A 22,635-nucleotide genomic window follows, 5' to 3' on the forward strand; every position below is an offset into this window, starting at 1 on the left:
TCAAGTGGTCCGGCTGCCTCAGCCTCCCAAAGTGCTGGGATTACAGGCATGAGCCACTGTGCCTGGCAATATATCTATATATATTTATTTTAGTTTTGCTATGGTTCTTCCACTTTTTCCACTAACTCTTTTCCTTTCAAAAGTGATTACTGAATATGTTTAATACTAGTAGACCCTTATTTTACTTTTATATTTTCTCTGACCTCATAGGGATGAACCTAACTTTAAATGCTAACGATAACTAGAGACATCCTGAGTGTCACTCAGTGATACTTCTGCGAACTTCTGGGTGAGGGAATCTCCCACTCTATTCTCCCGCTGGGCTCTCATGGGCTCCTCTTCGGGACTGAAATCATCAATGACACAGGAGAGAAAACACAACAGTTCAGATTTTCTGCCAATGGATGGCTATGTAACAGCAAATTATGTTGAGCAAAGCGTTAAACCTCTCACTACCTCTCTCTGCAGAATAGTTGTAAGAATTAAAAAGAAAATCCTTTGTAGACTGCAAAGAACAATGCGGTATTGTATCATATATGTAAGTCTTGAGTTACATATATTCTCATAATTGTACCTCTGTGACATCACTTGGTCTTAAAAAGGTTCAGCCTGACCATGTCTTAGGATGTCTTCCCTGATCTTTCTGACTTTTTTTTTTTGTACTCAGAAAATGATTTGGTTCCAATGCACTTTCTGACTTCTTTCACAGCATTCATTTGCTTCACAAAATCTAGCAATTCCGGGTTAGTCAGCAGCTTGTGGAAATGGGCAATTTTCTGCTTGCTGCTCTTTTTCTAGTGTATTCTAAGTAGTATCAATGATCAAAGGTGGGAAAGCACTCAACCTATCAGTTTAGCTACATGCAGATCTCAGAGTGGAAAAAGCAGGTGTCATTGCTTAATTAAAATTAATGCACAGAAGAAAAGCACTACCTGTCTCAGGTTACTATACAGATGCCAGGCAGCGGTACTCGAAAACTTCAGCCAGTGCAAAAGGAGCTTACAAGTTTCTCCAGTCTGTGGTGCTTTGTGACAAGCTTTTCTGAGATCTAATTACCGTTGCCGGCCTGTATTTCACGATCACAGGAGGAAGTAAAGCTCAGTGGGTGAAAGTCAATCCACAATTAGGTAACCAATGCTTTAGGACATCCAATCCTTTTCCAAGTGTAGTACTGGGTTCAGTGTTTTGAGCACTGGGGGAGTGGGGCTAGGAGAGCTATTTCTAATGTAACTAGACCTTATAATATGATAGATGGCAATTTAGGTACAGCAGTTGTGTTATTAAAAAAATCAATAAACTGAAAAATAATCTGCACTTCAAAATGTTCCATCATTAGAATATATGCCAGAAAACTAAGGCTCCTGTCAAAAAAATGGTGCCAGCCAAATGGGAGAGTCAAGATAGCACTGGATTCCGACTTACCCCCTGGATTGTGTGTAATGCAAAGTGAGAGTAGGGAAACACTGGATCTTCCTAGAATACCCACTTTGATTCCTCATTAAAACAAACAGACAACAAGTAAAATATCATCTCACAAAGACACCACTCAAGGAACAAACCCCCGGTTATATCTGCACCTTCTGGGTCCTATGTGCAAGCATTCAAGCACTCAGCCCTTGTACCATGTTCTCTCCCAGCACCAGGAAGGCAGTGGCAGAGTCCCTAGGATTAATTGCTAACCTTGCCCAAGATTGCAACATTCAAGCAATATGGACTTTTGAAGGCAAGGGGAAAAAACCGACAACACAAAGTTCAACCTTCCAATGTATCAGGGTCCCTGACCCCAAGTCCTTCCTATGAAATTGTGCAGTTTTCTTCTTATATACCTTTCTTTTGGACTAAAACAGTGGTTCTTAACAAATGCTTAATACTCATACGAAAGAAACTATGACTTCGCTGAGAAGCAAAGAAATTCAAATTATAAAAACAAGCTGGTTACCAAAATAACTAGTAAAGTTTAAGAAATGACAAAGGTCAGTGTTAAAGAAAGTAAAGATATCTTCTCAAACACTGTTGCTTACAGAAGTATAAACTCGTTCAATCTTTCAGGAAAGCAACATGGAAACAGACTGAAAGCTTTCCAAATATTTACAGTCTCAAACTCAGTGATTTTTTTTCTTTTTTTTGCAGCAATCTACCCTTAGGGAAATACACAAAAGTATAGGCAAAAATTTGTGCAGAGTTACCCATCGCAGCACTACACATAAGAGCAAAACTTAATACAATGTAAGCACCCAACATTAGGAGCATGGTTAAGTAAACCATGACACATCTATCTGGTAAAATACTATAGTCACTAAAAATGGTTTCCTAAGTGTTTTCAAGTAATGTGAGAAAATTCTTCCAAAACAAGGTTACACTGGGGCAAGAGGATATAACATTTCATGCAGCATGATTTTTACATATGCAGTAGTCTCCCCTTCTCCACAGGGGATACATTTCTAGACCCGTGGTGGATGCCTGAAATGCAGGATAGTTCAGAACTGTTAGATATGTACTTATGATGTTCAATTTTTTTATTATACTATTTTTCCCTATAGATACGTACTTATGATGTTCACTTTATAAATTAAGCAAAGGAAGAGATTTACAACAATACTAATAAAACAGACCCAGAATGCCAGCATTACCGCTTTTGGCTTTGGGTCCATTATTAAGTAAAGTTAGGGTTACTTGAACACAAACACCCTGATACCAAGACAGTTGATCTGGTAAACGAGATGGCTGCTGAGTGGCTAAGGGGGTGAGAGTCATATACCGTGGAAATGCTGGACACAGGGAGGCTTCCCATCCCAGGCCACACAGAGCGGGATGGCTTGACATTTCCTCACACTGCCCGGAATAGTGCACAATTTAAAACTTATGAATTATTTCTATAAATTTCCATTTAATATTTTTGGATGATGGTTGATCACAGGTAACTAAAACTGCAGAAAGTGAAGCTGCAGGTGAGGGGGAACTACAGTGACTTTATCATATATGAAATGACATAGTCCAAAACAGTAAAAGAGTTATGCCCTGAGTTATGAGATTAACATCACATGAGATATTAAATAGCAAATCATTGTCTCCAGTCCTGACTCTGAATTCCCACCTATGTGAACAAAGTGATTTTACCTCTTTTTATCTGGTTTTCTAATCAGCAAAACCAGAATTACAGTACCCTCAGAGAGTTGCTGAGAGAATTTAATAATCATCAAAAAAGCCTTAGTATATACAGATGAGAGATACTAAGTTATATATTGGCTCCTGCTCCCCTCCTCCCACTTTTTTTGTTTTTGAGAGTCTGGTGTTGTTGCCCAGACTGGAGCCTAGTGGCGTGATCTCAGCTCACTGCAGCCTCTGCCTCTTGGGTTCATGAGATTCTCATGCCTCAGCCTTCCAAGTAGCTGGGATTACAGGTGTGTACCACCACACCTGGCCAATTTTTTTATTTTTAGTAGAGATGAGTTTTCACCATGCTGGCCAGGTTGGTCTTGAACTCCTGGGCTCAGGGAATCCTCCTGCCTTGGCCTCTCTAAGTGCTGGAGTTACAGGTGTAAGCCATCGTGCCAGAACTTTTTTTTTTTTTAGTTTTCCTTTAGCAAATTCTCCCAGATCCTGATGGCTCCCTTTTTGGAGTAACTTTTCCTATACAGATTTCTATGACTTCACATATTCTCACCCCAAACCCATCTATTACAAGAAGACAAAGTGCTCTCTACAATCTAATTCTACCCAGCATCCCACAGACAAGGCTCTGACCACAATTACACAACTGTTGGAAATCACATAAGTTAAATATATATAAGAAAAAAAAGATATCAAGACTCAAGACTCTGCTCTATGCTATATTACATATTACTATTCTATTTCATATAAATGCTACCTATTAAAATCTTTACAAATTATTTTGAAGCATATTCTTGAAAGTAATAAAGTACAGCCCGGTGTGGTGGCTTATGCCTGTAATCCCAGCACTTTGGGAGGCTATGGCAGGCAGACCACCTGAGGTCAGGAGTTCGAGACCAGCCTGGCCAACATGGTGAAACCCCACCTCTACTGAAAACAGAAAAATTAGCTGGACATGTTGGTGGGTGCCTGTAATCCCAGCTACTTGAGACACTGAGGCAGGAGAATCACTTGAAGCTGGGAGGTAGAAGTTGCAATAAGCTGCGATCACACCAATGCACTCCAGCTTGGGTGGCAGTGTCAGATTCCATCTCAAAAAGAAAAAAAGTAATAAAGTGCTATTAAATAGAGTTTGAACGAAAGGACATGGAAATATAAAATGAGTAGAATAAGGTAGCTCTACTTCATCCCACTTCAACTACTTCTCTACTTAAAAGAAATAAAATCGGTCTGAAAATGGAAGGGGCCAGTGTTTTTGAGTTGATTTAGTCTACTCAGAGGTATCTCCCAGTTCTTCTTTAATATGTCTTATCGGCCTATTAATACCTTTAATAAGTATTATCTATGTCTGATCTGGGACATCGTCAAGATAGTTGGGGCATAAGCATGGAGTTTCCCAGCACTGAAGCAGCAGAGATGCACATAGCATGGGGGCAGAACCACGAATGCACTCACGGTGTAGACGGTGGTGATGGCTATGGGAAAAGTGAGAGTGAAATGTGGCGTAACCCCAAAGGGGACTAAGCCATACGCTAGAGCTGATGGCAGCATAGCTATTATGGAGGGAAGTCCTATAGGGACAGACTCGTCTGGAGAAGGACCAGGCTTTTCCTAAGCAGCTGTCACTCGGACATAGTCAACTGTTCTTCTCCACTCATCTCTTCCCTCTGCCACGGGAGCATGATTTCAATGAAAACAGACCCAACAAACCGAAGAATCGCTGTGGGAAGAGGGAGGAAAGGGAATATTGAAAAGGGAAGTAAGGAGGACGGATAAAGGAGTTGTAATAACTCAGGAAAGTTGAGTAGCTCTCTGTTAAAAAGTTCCTCGCTGTTTGAAGACATCTTGAAGCAAAATGGTAGCTCTTGGTATCTCTTGGCGGGTGATCCAATCAATGGCAAGTAGGAGGGAGGCCAGAAACATAAAAAGCACAACACCCACAAATCCTCAGAATGCGGTGGAAATGGACGCTATCTAACCATAGAGGGCCCTGGGATATCTATCATCACCTTTATTCCAGACAGAATTTTAGTGATCACTCCTTGTTCTCTAGACCCTGCTTCATCTGAAGCATATATAGTACTATGTTTTCAAGCCCAGTCCCGTAAGTTCAAAAGCTAAATTTTGTGGTAACAGGAACCCCTTCTTCTAGATTATCAAAGAAGTATTCATTTTCGCAGACAGCAGGTTTTTAAATGCCTGTGGGGTAGGGATGGAGGAGGGAAGGATGGGACATACAAGAGCTTGTTAATTGCAGCCAGCAATAAAATGGAGTCCAGAAACATTCTCTAAGAAAGGACTACTACTGTTTCTGTCATACTAACAGCATGACTTTGGGAAACAGCTTGTTGAGAATGTACAGGCTGCATTCTGTGCTTAGCAGAATTCAGTAAGAATCAGGATAGAACCACAATAAATAGAACTCTAAACGCTGGATAGAAGCTCAAAGATCCGGTCTAACCCTCCATTTTATATCTAAGGAAATTGAGACCCAGTTTAAACAAGCCTAAACAAATTGCCTAAGTCCACAGCGTTCACAGACAGTATTAGAACTCCTGACTCTCAGTCAGAGAGACTTTTTGTTCCTACCTAAAGTCCAGTCTAGAAAAGCCACCTGTAGTTGGTGTGGATGTGGCGAAAGGAGAGCTCTTACACGCTAGTGGCTGGAACGTAAGTTAGTACAGCCATGATTGAAAACAGTATGGAGGTTTCTCAAAATTTAAAAGTAGAACTATCATATGATCCAGCAATCCCACAAATAGGCATTTATCCAAGGGAAATGATATGCCAAAGGGATATCTGCATTTCCATGTTTATTGCAGCACTATTCACAATAGCGAATATATGGAATCAACCTAAGTGTCCATCAATAGATAAACGGATAAAGGTAATGTGACATATATATATATATATACACACACACACACACAATGGAATATTATTCAGCCACAAAAACAATGAAACCCTGTCACACGTGGCAACGTGGTTGAACCTGGAGGATATTACATTAAGTGAAATTAGCCAGGCACCAAAGGACAAACACTGCATGATCTCATTTATATGTGGAATCTAAAGAAGTTGATCTTACAAAAGCAGAGTAGAATAACGGTTACAAGAAGCTGGCAAGGGGAGACATGAAGGGTGGATAGGGAGAGATGGGTCAATGGATAGAAAACTGCAGATAAATAGGAGCAATAAGTTTTGGTATTCTACGGCAGGAGTCCCCAACCACTAGGCTGTGATGGCCTGTTAGGAACTGGGCCCATAGCAGGACGTGAGCAGCGGGTGAGTGAGCATTACTGCCTGAGCTCCACCTCCTGTCAGATCAGCAGCAGCAAGAGATTCTCATAGGAGCGCAAACCCTATTGTGAACTGTGAACTGTGCATGTGAGGGATGTAGGCTGGGTGTTCCTATGAGAATCTAATGCTGATGATCCAAGGTGGAACAGTTTTATCCTGAAACCATCCCCCACACAGGCCCATGGAAAAACTGTCTCCCATGAAATTGGCTCCTGGTGCCAAAAAGGTTGGGCACCACTGTTCTGTTGCACAGTGACTAGGGTTAACAATATTGTATATTTCAAAATAGCTAGAATAGAGAATTTTAAATATACTTACCACAAAGAAATGATCAGTGTATGAGGTGACAAGCTAAACAGAATTTGATTTTTACACAATTTGATTTTTACACAAAAGTATGTATGTACTGAAATATCACACTATACCCCATAAATATGTATAATTATTATGTAGCAATTAAAAAAAGAACAAATGGAGCCCCAGTTTCCTTATAGAAAATGAAAGTCAGACTGGATGAACTCCACTTTTCCCATACCATTCATCAGAGGGCCTTATCAAAATAGTCAACTGTGGTTTGTTGAATTAGACCAAATTTTGGCTATGTAATTCTTAAATTTTATCAACATCTGTGAAAAATGACAAATCATCAAAATACTTATTACTTTAATTTGCCAAATAATTACTGTTTTTAATGCTAATTTTGTCAAGTAAACAAATATTTTTAATCAGCGAAAATGAATTATGTAACAATTATTTCTGAATGATTAAAATTTTTTCTTGTAAGTTGAATTCCATCACACTGGCTTCCTGAATTGTGGAGTAGGAGCAAAATGGAATGTGGAGATGGTTGGACTCGTGTCAGGGGCAAGAAGTGTGTCACTGGGGATATAAACAACTAGCTGGCAGAGAGGTCACGTTTGAGGAAGAGATGTTTACATGTCAACTCTGGCACACATGATTTCAGACCTTGTTTAAGCATGGAGAGAAAGACACATATGGTTGCATTTATACAAACAACCAAGTTGCTTGTTTTAACAGAGCTTACTTTAAAAAGTGACATGAAATGCTGAGATTTCGAGTGGCTTTCTTATTGCACAAAATAGCAGAAGTATCTGTCACAAGGCTAAACTGACAAGGATATAATGCATCTAAGGACCTTCTCATGGAAGGCAGAAAAGAGAAAACAAAGTCTCTTTTAAAAAAATCAGAAAAACCTGAGTATTTCCAACTGTATAATTTGTGCTGTCATTTGAGGTGAATCTTTTCCAAAAACACATCTTCCCAGCCAGAGGAAATGTGCTAAAAGCAACTGAGATTCAAGTTACTGACCAGGTCTGCCAAGGCATTTGGGTCTGTGTATTTTCAATCTTTATTTTTGAAAAGGAACTAGCTGTAATGGAGAAATCTGTAGGTCCAGAAGAACTTTCATGCCAGCAATAAATTCTTTATTTTCTTTCTGTTGGTATTTTCTGATTTTGGGGGTGGCAAAACAACCATTAAAAAAATACATTTTCTTTCCAGTTTACCTACGGAACATCTCTACATCATAACCACTGAGATACAGATGGAAGTTATGACTGTGAGTTATTTTTCAAGTTGTTTTTTTTTTTAGACAGAGTCTCACTCTGTCACCCAGGCTAGAGTGCGGCGGTATGATCTCAGCTCACTGCAACCTCTACCTCCCGGGTTCATGTAAGTCTCATGCCTCAGCCTCCTGAGTAGCTGGGACAACAGGCATGTGAGCCACTACACCCAGCTAATTTTTTTGTATTTTTCGTAGAGATGGGGTTTTGTCATGTTGGCCAGGCTAATCTTGAACTCCTGAGCTCAAGTAATCCACCCGCCTCGGCCTCCCAAAGTGCTCGGATTACAGGCGTGAGCCAATGCACCTGGCCATTTTTCAGTTTTAGTGGCAATTATCTATTCATGAAAAACAAACAAAGAATATCTGCAAAAATTTTTTCCAACTATTTTTCTATTAAAATAAATTTAGAGATGTAAGCAAATGACCTTTTCGTGTCCATTTACTACAAGTAATTTTTATAAGCTATCATATCTTTAATAAATAAAACAGAGCTTTCACTGATCAATTCAGTGCCTCCACAGAGGTTAAAAATCAGCATTTATTTCTCTTAAAAAATTGTTTCTCTATCTACCTCCTCCAACAGACTACACATTGTTAAGAGTTCTCTTTAGTCAGCTTCCCAGAATCCAATTTAGAACTTGGCATATAGTAGGTATAGTCATGCACTGCATAATAGCGTTTTGGTCAAAGAGCACATACGTGATAAAAGTCCCAGAAGACAATGGAGCTCAAAGATTCCTATTGCCTAGTGATGTCATAGCCCCCTTAGGGCAATGCAGTGCATTACCCAAATGTTTGTGGTGATCCTGGTGTACATAAACCTACTGTGCTGCCAGCTGTATAAACGCACAGCATGTACAATTATGTATAGTACATAATACCTCATGGTAATAGTGAGTGACTATGTTACTGGTTTATGTATTTACTGTATTTTTTAAAATTTTTATTTTTATATATGTTTTTAGAGGTGGGGTCTCACTATGTTGCCAAGGCTGGTTTTAAACTGGTGGGTTCAAGCAATCCTCCTGCCTCAGCCTCCCAAGTAGCTGGGACTACAGGCACACACTATCATGTGTGGACTATACTCTGCTTTTTATCATCATTTCAGAGTGTACTCCCTTCTGTTAAAAAGAAGTGAACTGTAAAACAGCCTCAGGCAGGTCCTTCAGTAGGCAGAAGAAGTCACTGTTTTCCATGCATGTTACTGCCCCTGAAGACCTTCCAGTGGGCCAAGAAGTGGAGGTGGAAGGCAGTGATACTGAAGATCCTGACCCAGTGCAGGACTGTGCCAATGTGTGTTTGTGTCTTTGTTTTTAACAAAGAAGTTTAAAAAGTAAAAAATTAAAAAAAAAATGCTTATATACAACAAAAATATTAATCCATTTATGGCAGAACTTAGGAATTTTGTGTAAAATCAGACCTTGAAGATGACCTTGAGCAGTAAGATATAAATAACTCCCATAAGCTTAGCTTCAATAATGGAGCACTAGGCTAAACTAGGTTAAAAATATTTTTTTGTATAGCTATACAGTGTATTTGTGTTTTAAGCTGAGTGTTATTATACAAGATTTGAAAAGTTTTGAAAAGCTGGGTGTGATGGCACACACCTGTAATCCCAGCTATTCAGGAGGCTGAGACAGAAGGATCACTTGAGTCCAGGAGTTCAAGACCAGACTGAGTAACACAGCCTGTCTCAAAAAAAGAAAAAAATTAAAATATATATATAGGATAGGCTAAGTGTACCATGTTTAATAAGTCTACAGTAGTATAAAATAATGTCCTAGGCCTTCACATTCATTACCATTCACTCACTGACTCACCCAAGAGCTACTTCCAGTCCTGCAAGCTCCATTCATGGAAAGTACCTTATAGATAAGTACCAGCTTTTATTTTATTTGCTATTTGTTTTATTTTGTTTGTTTTATTGTTTATTTGTTGTTTAGATACACAAATATTTACCACTGTGTTACAACTGCCTACAATATTCAGTACAGTAACATGCTGTATAAGTTTACAGCCTAGGAGTAACAGCCTATATACCATATAGCCTAGGTACGTAGAAAGCTATACCAACTAGGTTTGTGTGAGTACACTCTACCATGTTTCCACAATAACAAAATTTCCCAGGGGTGCATTTCAGAACATATCCCCATCATTAAGTAACGCACATGACTGTATTCAGTAAACGCTAGCTGACTCACTGATTGCATAAACTGGTATAAACAAGTGACCAAAACATAGAATCCTATCCTTAGTACCAGACAAGGGAGTTTGCACCCCTGTTTTCAGTGGGTTTTATGTATTATAAACCTCATTTCCTGTATTAGAGATTCCAAAAGTATTTCTGGACAATTATTTAGATGAGTAGTTAAAATGCAGAGACCATTTGTAATGGTTTTTTTTTAAACCCTAAGTATTGCTTTAATACTCTTATAACTTAGGCTCTTTTTTAAAAAAATTATACTTTGAGTTCTGGGGTACATGTGCAGATCTTGCAGGATTGTTACATAGGTATACATCTGCCATGGTGGTTTGCTGCCTCCAACCCCCTGTCACCTACATTAGGTATTTCTCCTAATGTTAACCCTCCCCAATCCCGCCACACCCTGCTATTGCTCTCCTAGCCCCCCACCCCCCAACATACCCCAATGTGTGATGTTTCCCTCTCTGTGTCCATGTATTCTCATTGTTCAACACCCACTTATGAGTAAGAACATGAGGTATTTGGTTTCCTGTTCTTGTGTCAGTCTGCTGAGAATGATGGTTTCCAGATTCATCCATGTCACTGCAAAGGACATGAACTCATCCGTTTTTATGGCTGCACAGTATTCCATGGTGTATATGTGCAACATTTTCTTTACCCAGTCTATCCTTGATGGGCATCTGGGTTGGTTCCAAGTCTGTGCTATTGTAAACAGTGCCTCAATGAACATACGTGTGCATGTGTCTTTATAATAGAACAATTTATAATCCTTTGGGTACATACCCAATAAGGGGATTGCTAGGTCAACCGGTGTTTCTATTTCTAGATCCTTGAGGAATCACCACAATGTCTTCCACAATGGTTGCACTAATTTACACTCCAACCTAAGTGTTCCTATTTCTCCACATCCTCTCCAGCATCTGTTGTCTTTGGATTTTTTAGTGATCGCTATTCTAACTAGTGTGAGATGGTATCTCAATGTGGTTTTGATTTGCATTTCTTTTTTTTATTTTTTATTTATTTTTCTTTCTTTCTTTATTTTTAAAGACAGGGTTTCACCATATTGGTCAGGCTGGTCTCAAACTTCTGACCTCAGGTGATCTGCCCGCCTCAGCCTCCCAAAGTGATGGGATTACAGGCATGAGCCACTGCGCCCAGCTGCATTTCTTTAATGACCAGTGATGATGAGCATTTTTTCATATGTTTGTTGCCCACATAAATGTCTTCTTTTGCAAAGTGCCTGTTTATATCCTTCACCCACTTTTTGATGGGGTTATTTGGTGTTTTTTTTTTCTCTTGTAAATTTGTTTTAGTTTTTGTAGATTCTGGATATTAGCCCTTTGTCAGATGGGTAGCTTGCAAAAATTTTTCCCATTCTATTGGTTGCCAGTTCACTAAGATAATTGTTTCTTTTGCTGTGTAGAAGCTCTTAAGTTTAAGTAGATCCCATTTGTCTATTTTGGCTTTTGTTGCCATTGCTTTGGTGTTTTAGTCATGAAGTCTTTGCCTATGTCTATGTCCTGAATGGTACTGCCTATGTTTTCTTCTAGGGTTTTTATGGTATTAGGTCTTATTTTTAAATCTTTAAGCCATCTGTAGTTAAATTTGTATAAGGTGTAAGGAATGGGTCCAGTTTCAGCTTTCTGCACATGGTTAGCCAGTTTTCCCAATACCATTTATTCAACAGGGAATCCTTTCCCCATTGCTTGTTTTTGTCAGGTTTGTCAAAGATCAGATGGTTATAGGTGTGTGGCATTACTTTCGAGGCCTCTGTTCTGTTCCATTGGTCTACATCTCTGTTTTGGTACCTGTTTTGATTACTGTAGCTTTATAGTATAGTTTGAAGTTAAGCTTGTTTTGATAATGTATAACAATGACAACCAAAGGACATTGCAGGCCAAGTGTGGTGGCTCAAGCCTGTAATTCCAGCATTTCAGGAAGCTGAGGCAAGTGGACTGCTTGAGCTCAGGAATTTGAGACCAGCCTGGGCAAAATGGCAAAACCTGCAGTCCCAGCTACTCAAGGGACTGAGGTGGGAGGAAAGCTTAAGCCTGTGAGGTGGAGGTTGCAGCAAGTTGAAATCAGGCTACTGCACTCCAGCCCCAGTGACAGAGTCAGACTGTTTATATATATATATATATATATATATATATATATATATATTCACATTCAAAGGTCACTGCATTTTCATATATGATTCATTTAACAGAATTATGACTTTATAATTATGTCATATTTTATTTTCCTGTCTCCAAATAGAATTTAAATAACAAATGTTTGGTCCCTATTATAATTAGTTTTTTGACTTAATTGACACTTCCTCCCAGTCTGTACAGGCAAACAAATCTCTTTGAAACCAGGCCAATATTGATGAGGGATAAATCAGTAAATCAGTATAAATGTCAGACTTACAAAATAATATTTAGCATAGCTTCATGATATTGGCAATATATACCAACATGATATTTTCACCTCAACATTAGACCACCACCTGATTTTAGAAGTTTGGACATAGCATACTGCCTAGTATCTCTACCAAATACAAAGGATTTGGCACAGAAAGTCTTACTCTCTAGACTTATTTTTGAAAAAATAATCTTGGTTTATCTGAAAATCTAATTAGCCCTAACAACACTACAAACCACTGAAGCTTAGTACCAATGAGCCAGTGCCCTGAGGACCAAACTCTTGTCTCTGAAACCCATCTTCCTCAACAGTAACCTTAGTTCCTGGGAAATGACAAATTTTTATTTGTCCCAAGGTACTAATACAATCAAAGGAAAGATAAGAATGAACAGGATGAAGCAAGACTTTAAATACTGAAAATGCAAAACTGAATCCAAACTTCTAAACTCTATCTGTGCAAACTGGGTATTTTAATAAGAAATCAGCTCAAGTTTGATGGATATTCTACAGCATAAACTTCAATGCTGGCTCAGAAAAATTCTTATAGGCACACACACACAAAAAATAATCTGTGCCAGCTAGACTTCAAGATGGCACCCAGATATCCTACCCCCATGGAGTCAGTGCCCTCCCATATCGTATCAGGGTTGGGCTGTGTGACCAACAGAATATGGCAATAGTGATGATTATAAAAGACTGCAGTTTTGTCTGGTTCTTACTCTCCTGCTTTTCTCACACATCATTCTCTGTGGGAGAAGCCAGCTGCCACGGCCTCGGCCTATGGAGAGATACATGTGGTAAGAAACTGAAGGCTCTGGCCAAGTCAGCAAGAAATTGAGGTCAGCTAACAGCCATGTCAGTGAGCCTGGGAACAGATTCCTCAGGAGTTGAGCCTTCAGCTGGCTGGCAGTTTGACTGTAATCTTCATGAAAGGTCTCAAGTCAGAACTACTCAGTTAAGCTGCTCCTAGATTCCTGACCCACAGAAACTGTGAGATTATAATGCTTGTTACATGTTTTAATCAGCAAAATTTCAGGGTAATTTGTTTACAAAGCAGTAGAAAACTAATATAAAATCCAAAAGATAGACAGATCCTGTAACAAGTAGAAGACTGTTCCAAGAAGACAAAAACAGGAATTTAGCAAAAAGTTACACAAAGCACAGTGGTTACTTTTGTTTTTTGAGAGAGAGAGTCTTGCTCTGTCATCCAGGCTAGAGAGCAGTGGCTCGATCTTGGCTCACTGAAACCTCCACCTCTTCGATTCAAGCGATTCTCCTGCCTCACCCTCCCAAGTAGCTGGGATTACAGGTGCCCACCACCATGTCAAGCTAACTTTTTCTATGTTTAATAGAGATGGGGTTTCACTATGCTGCTCAGGCTGGTCTCAAACTCCTGGCCTCAAGTGATCTGCCTGCCTTGGCCTCCCAAAGTGCTGGATTACAAGCATTAGCCACCGTGTCCAGCCTTAGAGGTCACTTTCTAAAACCATTAAATTTAGTATTTTCTGTTAACATAAATGCACTCATGTCAGTAGACAAGAGAATGGATATGCTTCAGATTTGGAGAAGAATAGTTTAAAAAAAGCTGAAAGGATCAAAAACACTGGATTCTCTTGCAGGGACAGCTTCCTGTTTTGGTTGAGGAAGGAGCTGCACTTAAAATAACTAGCATAAAGCATGCTTAGGGCTTGCAAAGTCAATGATGATAATCATTGTAACCGTGCAGGCTTTCTGGTATCTTCATTCCCCACCCACCCTCTGTTCCTCTTGCACCACCGCCCAGGTGCTCCCAGCCAAAGAAACCTCCTCTTCACCCTTAGCCCCTCCACCCTCCTTCTCTTCCTTTTCTGACCCCGATGCGTCTGAGGAACTCTCCTCTCCACTGGCCCAACCCAATAATCCTCCACCTTATGATAGACCTCAACCCCCTTCAGCTCCTCCACCTCCTAATTCCAACCCGGCCTCTCCTGTTAGTGCACACACCTGCTCGGGCTGTGCTCCTAATGATGAAAACTCCCTCCTTTGCCCCCTCTGCGAGGCGGACGGAGTAAAGAGCATTGTCCGAGTGCACGTTCCCTTCTCCCTCTCCAATCTATCCACCCTCACCCCAAATGAGCGGGACCGGGTTTTTACAGCAGCCCGAGCTCTTGTAGCAGCCCCGAGGCTGGCAGCCCACTGAACATCCGGTGGGGGAGGTCCATCAAAACCCTTCCAAAAGGCTCCAAGGGCCCGGTCCAGGGCCTGTTTCAGATGTGGTCGAGAAGAACATTGGGCCCGGGAGTGCCCCTGTCCTAGTCCACCTCCTGGAGCTTGCCTAAACTGCAAGCAGACTGGACACTGGAAGGTTGATTGCCTGTCCCGGACCACAGGCCCACTCCCCGCACCTCTATGTGGGGAGCAGGCCAGTCTGCAGGAGGCAGTCCCTTCACCTGAATCTCTTGGCTTTCTGAATGACCGATGCAGCCCGGACTCGAGGACCCCCATCACCCTTGCCAAGCCCAGGGTAACGCTGCAGGTAGCAGGTAAGTCCATTTCCTTCTTAGTGAACATGGGGGCTACCTACTTTGTATTACCTTCCTACTCAGGGCCTAGCATACCTTCCCAGGTCTCAGTCCTTCTTTGCCATTCCTCTACACTCTGAGTCTTACTTTCTCTTTAAAAATCCTTCAGTCAGCCTTCATCCCACTTCTCTACTCAACTCGGCTACTTTGTTTCCTCTTCCATCCCATTCCCCCTCTCCAGCCCATTCCTGTCCTGAACAAATAGATACATTTGTTACACCTCGGGAGGGCCTGCCTGTCTAATCTTCCTCTCTCTACCCCAGACCTCACATTTTCACCTCCAAGAGAATACTTTTGGTGTAATGGGACCCTAACCAAGGTTATAAGTGCCTCTCTCCCCTCCCCCTGTGTGCCCATTACTCTAGTCTCAGGGTTGGAGGTATACGATCAAGATGAGCTCCTATCTCTCCTTACGCTTCCCTCTGCTCCCCGAAACAAACGAGCAGTCTGTCTTCCTCCCAATAGTTGTTGGTCTCTCTCTAGCATCCTCTCTAGCAGCAGCTGGACTCGGGAGCGGTGCCCTAGGGTACAGTGTGACTATAGCCGCCCAACTGGAAGACAAGCTCTGTGTGGCCATTGAAGCGTCAGCCGCCTCTCTGGCCTCCCTCCAGTGACAAATCACGTCACTGGCCCAGGTTCCTACAAGCTCGTGTGTGAGAAATTGGACGAGTGGCTGTCACCCAAATGCTGCTTCATCCCTTCATCCGATTCTCAGCCGAGGCACAAGCCAACTGACCAGTCCCCCTTACTCCGCCCCTATTCAGCAGGAAGTAGTCAGAAAGAGCGGCGCCCTCTATCTATCATCAAAAGGTCGGAATGTGAGGCTGGTTGCGTCGCCAGGAGCTCGCGTACACCCCCCCTTCCCTCGCCGGGAGCTCAGACGCTTCCCCCTCCCTCGCGGAGAGCTCAGACACAACCCCCTCCCTCGCGGGGAGCTCGGACACACCCCCCTCCCTCACGGGGAGCTCGGACGCTTCCCCCTCCCTCGCGGGGAGCTCAGACGCACCCCCTTCCCTCGCGGGAGCTTGCGCACACAACTCCCTCCCTCACAGGGAGCTCGGACACACCGCCTCCCCTCGCTGGGAGCTCTCACACACCTCCTTCCCTTGCCAGGAGCTCGGACACACCCCCACCGGAAGCCCGGGGAAAAAAAGCCCCACCAGGACCTACCTGATAGCATTTTGTCCAATCCAGGCCCCACTCCCCGCCATTTTGTCCTATCTGGGCCCCACTTCCTGCCTACCATTTTGTCCTATCTGGGCCCCACTCCCTGCCTACCATTTTGTCCTATCTGGGCCCCACTCCCTGGCATTTTGTTCCATCTGGGCCCCACTCCCCGCCATTTTGCCCCACTCACCTTGGGCACAACCAATCAAACTCCTTCACTCCCTATAAAACCCCACGTCTAAGAGGAGTCCGCGTGACTTCTCTGGCCCCTCCTGTCGGACCGCAGAACCTCACCCGGGAGCCTGAATAAATTCCTTCGCACTGGATTATTTTTGTGCTGGCCTCAGTTTCTTCATCTTACACTCGGCGAGAACAGACCTTACAGTTTCTGAGAATCCTACTGAATTGCAATTTTATATTAGGAGATGATGGGTGACCTAAAGCTACGAAACAAAGACTGTGTCAGTTGGTAATCTCTTCACAGGCTTTTATCCTGCTTACTTTGTCTATTATCATTATTTCTATTCAGCATTTTCCAGGAGGTCCTAGACAGCATATTAGGGAAGAAATGAAATAAAAGGTATAACGATTGGAAAGGAAGAAGTAAAAACTGACATCTGCATCTGTGATTACAGACAGTGGATGCAGAAAATCCAAAAGATTCCATAAACAATTATAATTAATAAGTGAATGTGGCAGGTTTGTTGAACAGGAGGTCAATATTGTATTGTCATATACTAACAACAAAAAATTAGAAACAAAATTCTAAGAACATCATTTACAATAATATACATACAAAGATCAAATACCTAGGAACATATCTAAAGAAAAGGTATGTAAAAGTGTGCCACTGAAAACGGTCAAAGCTCTTAAAAAACTTAAGAAGATCAGATGCTTGTAGATGTGTGGTCTTATTTCTGAGTTCTGCATTCTGTTCCATTGGTCTATGTGTCTGTTTTTGTACCAGTAACCAATGAGGAAAGGATTCTCTATTTAATAAATAGTGCTGGCAGAACTGGCTAGCCATATGCAGAAAACAGAAACTGGACCCCTTCCTTACATTTTATACAAAAATTATTTAATAACTCCAGATGAATTAAAGACTTAAATGTAAAACCCAAAACTATAAAAACTCTAGAAGAAAATCTAGGCAATACCATTCAGGACATAGGCATGGGCAAAGATTTCACGAAGAAAATGACAAAAACAATAGAAATAAAAGCAAATCTTGATAAATGGAATCTAATTAAACTAAAGAGCTTCTGCACAGCAAAATAAACTATCATCAGAATGAAAACATTTTGCAATCTATCCATCTGATAAAGGTCTAATATCTAGAGGCTACAAGGAATTTTTTTTACAAGAAAAAACAACCCCATTGAAAAGTGGGCAAGGGACATGAACAGGCACTTCTCAAAAGAAGACATTATGTCACCAACAAACGTATGACAAAGAGCTCAACATCACTGATCATTAGAGAAATGCAAATCGAAACCACAATGTGATACCATCTCATGCCAGTCAGAATGACAATTATTATTAAAAAGTCAAGAAACAACAGATGCTCGTGAGGTTGTGGAGAAAAAGGAATGCTTTTACACTGTTGGTGGGAGTTTAATTAGTTCAACCATTGTGGAAGACAGTGTGGTGATTCCTCAAAGATCTAGAAGAAGAAATACCATTTGATCCAGCAACCCCTTACTGGGCATATATCCAAAGGAAAAGAATGATTTATATATATATTCATTGCAGCACTAGTCACAATAGCAAAGACATGAAATCAACCCAAATGCCCATCAATGATAGGCTGGATAAAGAAAATGTAGTACATGTACACTATGGAATACTATGCAGCCATAAAAAGGAACAAGATCATGTCTTCTGCAGGGGCACAGATGGAACTAGAAGCCGTTATCCTCAGCAAACTAACGCAGGATCAGAAAACCAAACACTGCATGTTCTCACTTATAAGTGGGACCTGAACGATGACAACACATGGACACGTGGGGGCAAATTATAATACACACTGGGGCCTGTTGGGGGTGGGAGTGAGGGGAGGGAGGGCATCAGGAAGAATAGCTAATGGATCCTGGGCTTAATACCTGGGTGATGCGTTGATCTGTGTAGAAAACCACCATGGCACGTTTACCTATGTAACAAACCTGCACATCCTGCACATGTACCCTGGAACTTAAAATAAAAGCTGGAAAAAAAAATGTTTTTAAGAAGACTTAAATAAATGAAGCTAGTCATGAACGAGAAGACCTAATAATATCAAATTGCCAGTTCTCCCCAACTTTATTTAGAGATTCAATGCGATCATAATAAAAATGCCCCAGGAGTTTTATTTATTTACCTACTTATTGGTAGAAAATGACAAACTGACTTTAAATTCTACATGGATATTTGAAGGACCTACAAGAGCCAACCCAATTCTAAAGAACAACAAAGCTGGAAGACCAGATACCAAGATTATCTAAGATAAAGTAATTCTTGAAACAATGTTTGAGGCAGCCACTGGAAATTTTATCCCAGGCTCAAAGTACCCATTCAGGGGGCTCAAACATGAGGTTGGCTGGTGCAGCCCACCTGGTTTTACTCCGCAACCTACCCTGGAAGCAGAGCACAAGACCAGGACCCCTGAGAGCTTCACGGCCCACCTTGGCACCTGAGATACCTGAATAATTCTTGAATTACAAAGGTCAATCACCCTACTGCCACTACTGAAGCTGACGCTCATCTGCAAGTGGCACCTCCTAGCGGAGAAATCAACCTGCACCACCCATCACAATATCTATTGATACAACTGCATAGTGCCTTGGAAGGAAACAAGATTTACATGACCTCTGCTGCCACCATCACCCACCCCAGCTAGGCAGGAAGCCTTGAGCCCACTCACCCACCCAGGACATTACTACTATCACTGGCATTTGAGAAAGCCACCATACTAAGAGTATTTATAACCAAGGCTAACATACAATGTCCATGTCACTGAATGCACCTTGAAGCAAAGCCAAATGACCCTACTGAACACACATCATAGATACATTTTTTTTTTCCAGTTGCTGTTAAAATAGATACATTCTTTTTTTTTTTTTTTTTTTTTTTTTTGAGACGGAGTTTCGCTCTTGATACCCAGGCTGGAGCGCAATGGCGCGATCTCGGCTCACCGCAATCTCCACCTCCTGGGTTCAGGCAATTCTCCTGCCTCAGCCTCCTGAGTAGCTGGGATTACAGGCACGCGCCACCGTGCCCAGCTAATTTTTTGTATTAGTAGAGACGGGGTTTCACCATGTTGACCAGGATGGTCTCGATCTCTTGACCTCGTGATCCACCCGCCTCAGCCTCCCAAAGTGCTGGGATTACAGGCTTGAGCCACCGCGCCCGGCCTAAAATAGATACATTCTTAAGGGGAAAAAAAAAGTCCTGCCCCAACAAAAGTAAACTTAAAAAAGAAGAAGAAGCAACTGTTATCCCAGATGCAAGTGAATCAGCACAGCAATACTGGAAATAAGAAAAAAAAAAAAAAAAAAAAAAAAAAAAAAAGTGCTATGACACCCCCAAAGAAACACAGCAATTCTCTGGCAATGGATCCTAACTAAAAAAAAATCTTCAAAATGCCAGGTAAAGAATTCAGGGCTGGGTGTGGTGGCTCACGCCTGTAATCCCAGCACTTTGGGAGGCCGAAGTGGGTGGATCATGAGGTCAACATGGTGAATCCCCGTCTCTACTAAAAATACAAAAAACTAGCTGGGCATGGTGGCACATGCCTGTAATGCCAGCTACTCAGGAGGCTGAGGCAGCAGAATTGCCTGAACCCAGGAGGCGGAGGTTGCGGTGAGCCGAGATCATGCCATTGCACTCCAGCCTGGGTGACAAGGTAAAACTCTGTCTCAAAAAAAAAAAAAAAAAAAAAAAAAAAGCTGTCGGGGTAGGGCACAGTGGCATGTGCTAGTAATCCCAATACTTTAGGAAGCCAAGATAGGAAGGAAGAGGATCACTTAAGGCCAGGAGTTCAAGACTAGCCTGGGCAACATAGTAAGACCCTCCACCTCTATAAAAAATAAAAAAATAAGCTAGGTGTGGTGGTATGTGCCTGAATTTGTAACTACGTAGGACAGTCAGGCAGGGGGACTGCTTGAGCTTACAGTAAGCTATGATTGCATCACTGCACTCCAGACAAGGCAACAGAGCAAGACCCTGTTTCAAAATAAGATAAAATGAAATTAAAAGTAAAAGAAAAAAGTTCAGCTGGGCGCGGTTGGCTCATGCCTATAATCCCAGCACTTTGGGAGGCCGAGATGGGTAGATCACGAGGTCAAGAGGTCGAGACCATTCTGGTCAACATGGTGAAACCCTGTCTCTACTAAAAATACAAAAATTAGCTGGGCATGGTGGTGCGCGCCTGTAGTCCCAGCTACTTGGGAGGCTGAGGTAGGAGAGTTGCTTGAACCTAGGAGGTCAGGCTGCGGTAAGCCGCGATTGCACCATTGCACTCCAGCCTGGGTAACAGTAGGGAAACTCTTGTCTCAAGAAGAAAAGAAAAGAAAAGAAAAGAAGTTCAACCAGATACAAGAAAAATCTGAACACTAATACAAATAAGTCAGAAAGTCAATTCAGGATATAAATGAGATATTTACCAAAGAGACAGACATTTTAAAAAGAAAACCAAACAGAATTTCTGGAAAAAAAAGTTCATTGAAGGAATTATAAAATTCATTTGAAAACAACAACAGACTAGACCAGGCAGAAGAAAGTACCTCAGAATTTTAAGTTAGGTCTTTTGAATTAATCCAGTCAGACAAAAAGTAAAAAGAATTTTAAAAAAGGAGAAGAGCTTTTGAGAAGAAAGACATTACGTAAGACCTTGGAAACTACGAATCATAGGTATTCCCAGGGGAGAAAAAAAGCAAAAAATTCAGAAAACCTATTTGAGAAAATAATTCAGGAAACCTTCCCTAGTCTAGCAAGTGATCTAGACATCCAGACACAAAAGGCTCAACAAACTCCAGCCAAATTCATTGCAAGAAGAATCTCACCATAGCATCTAGTCATCAGGCTGTCTAAGGTCAATGTGAAGGAAAAATCCCTAAATACAATAAAAGTGTCTAGTCACTTACACAGGAAAGAAACGACATCAAACTAACAGTGGAATTCTCAGCAGAAACTTTAGAAGCCAGAAGAGACTGAGATTCTATTTTCAAAGTGCTTAAAGAAAATGGTCAAACTCTAATTTTGTATCCTGCTAGTGTAAGCTTCACAAATGAAGGAAAAATAGTGTTTCCCAGACGATTTTTGGGAATTCATCACCAAATGAGGGATGAATTCATCACCACTAGAGTGGTCCTATGAGAAATGCTTAAGGAAGTTCTAAATATGGGAACAAAAGGTTGATATTCTTTCATAAAAACACATGAAACTCACAAGTTTTATAAAACAATTATACAAAAAAGGAAAAGAAATTAATCAAAGTGCAACATGACAGAACTCCAGAAAATCACAAAGTGGGAACAAAAAACAAAGAATCTACAAAGCTGGCCAGTTGTAGCTCATACTTCTAATGCCAGCACTTTGGAAGGCCGAGGCAGGCAGATCACCTGAGGTCAGGAGTTCGAGACCAGCCTGGCCAACATGGCAAAATCCTGTCCTACTAAATATACAAAAATTAGCTAGGTGTGGTGGGATGTACCTGTAATCCCAGCTACTCGGGAGCCTGAGGCATGGGAATCGCTTGAACTTGAGAGGTGGAGGTTGAAGTGGGCCAAGATTGTGCTGCTGCACTCCAGCCTGGGTGTCAGAGCAAGACTCTTGCTCAATAAATAAAGAATCTACAAAGCAATTAGATAGCAATTAACATTATGACTGCAACAAACCTCATGCATCAGTATGAAGCTTGAAGGCATCACTTCAAAGATATAAATTGGTGCAATGGACCAAACAACAACAACAATGATATGCCGCTTACAAGAAATCTGCCTTACTGTTAAAGACACATAGACTGAAGGTAAAGTGGTGAGGGGTGGAATTTTCCATGTAAAAGTAAACAAAAGCAAGCAGGAGTAGCTATACTTATATTAGATAAAACAGACTTTAAATCAACAATAGTTTTTTTTAAAAAAGGTCAGTATATAATGACACAGCTATCAACTGAACAAGAAGATATAACAATCCTAGGTATATAATATACAGGCACCCAAAACTGGAGCACTGGATTAATAAAACAAACGCTACTAGACCTAAGAAAAGAGACAGATAGCAATACAATAATAACGTGGGACTTCAACACCCCACTGAGAGCACTA

At 41.3% G+C, this 22,635-nt stretch overlaps 1 protein-coding gene across 4 annotated transcripts in view; it reads right to left on the reverse strand.

The window, feature by feature from the left end:
• The window catches only part of LOC110568866 (ATP-binding cassette sub-family C member 11-like), a 92,457-nt gene extending 70,300 nt beyond the window's left edge, over positions 1-22,157 (reverse strand). For all 4 annotated transcript variants that reach the window (XR_010344812.1, XR_010344810.1, XR_010344809.1 and 1 more), the window contains exon 1: positions 22,023-22,157. The gene's annotated coding sequence lies outside the window, so the exon portion shown is untranslated. The remainder of the gene's footprint in view (positions 1-22,022) is intronic.
• Between the last annotated feature and the right edge of the window lie 478 nt (positions 22,158-22,635).

This window comes from Aotus nancymaae, unplaced genomic scaffold, assembly GCF_030222135.1.
Source record: "Aotus nancymaae isolate 86718 unplaced genomic scaffold, 86718_ANA_hifiasm-v0.15.2.pri h1tg000030l, whole genome shotgun sequence".
In the NCBI taxonomy this organism is placed as follows: domain Eukaryota; kingdom Metazoa; phylum Chordata; class Mammalia; order Primates; family Aotidae; genus Aotus; species Aotus nancymaae.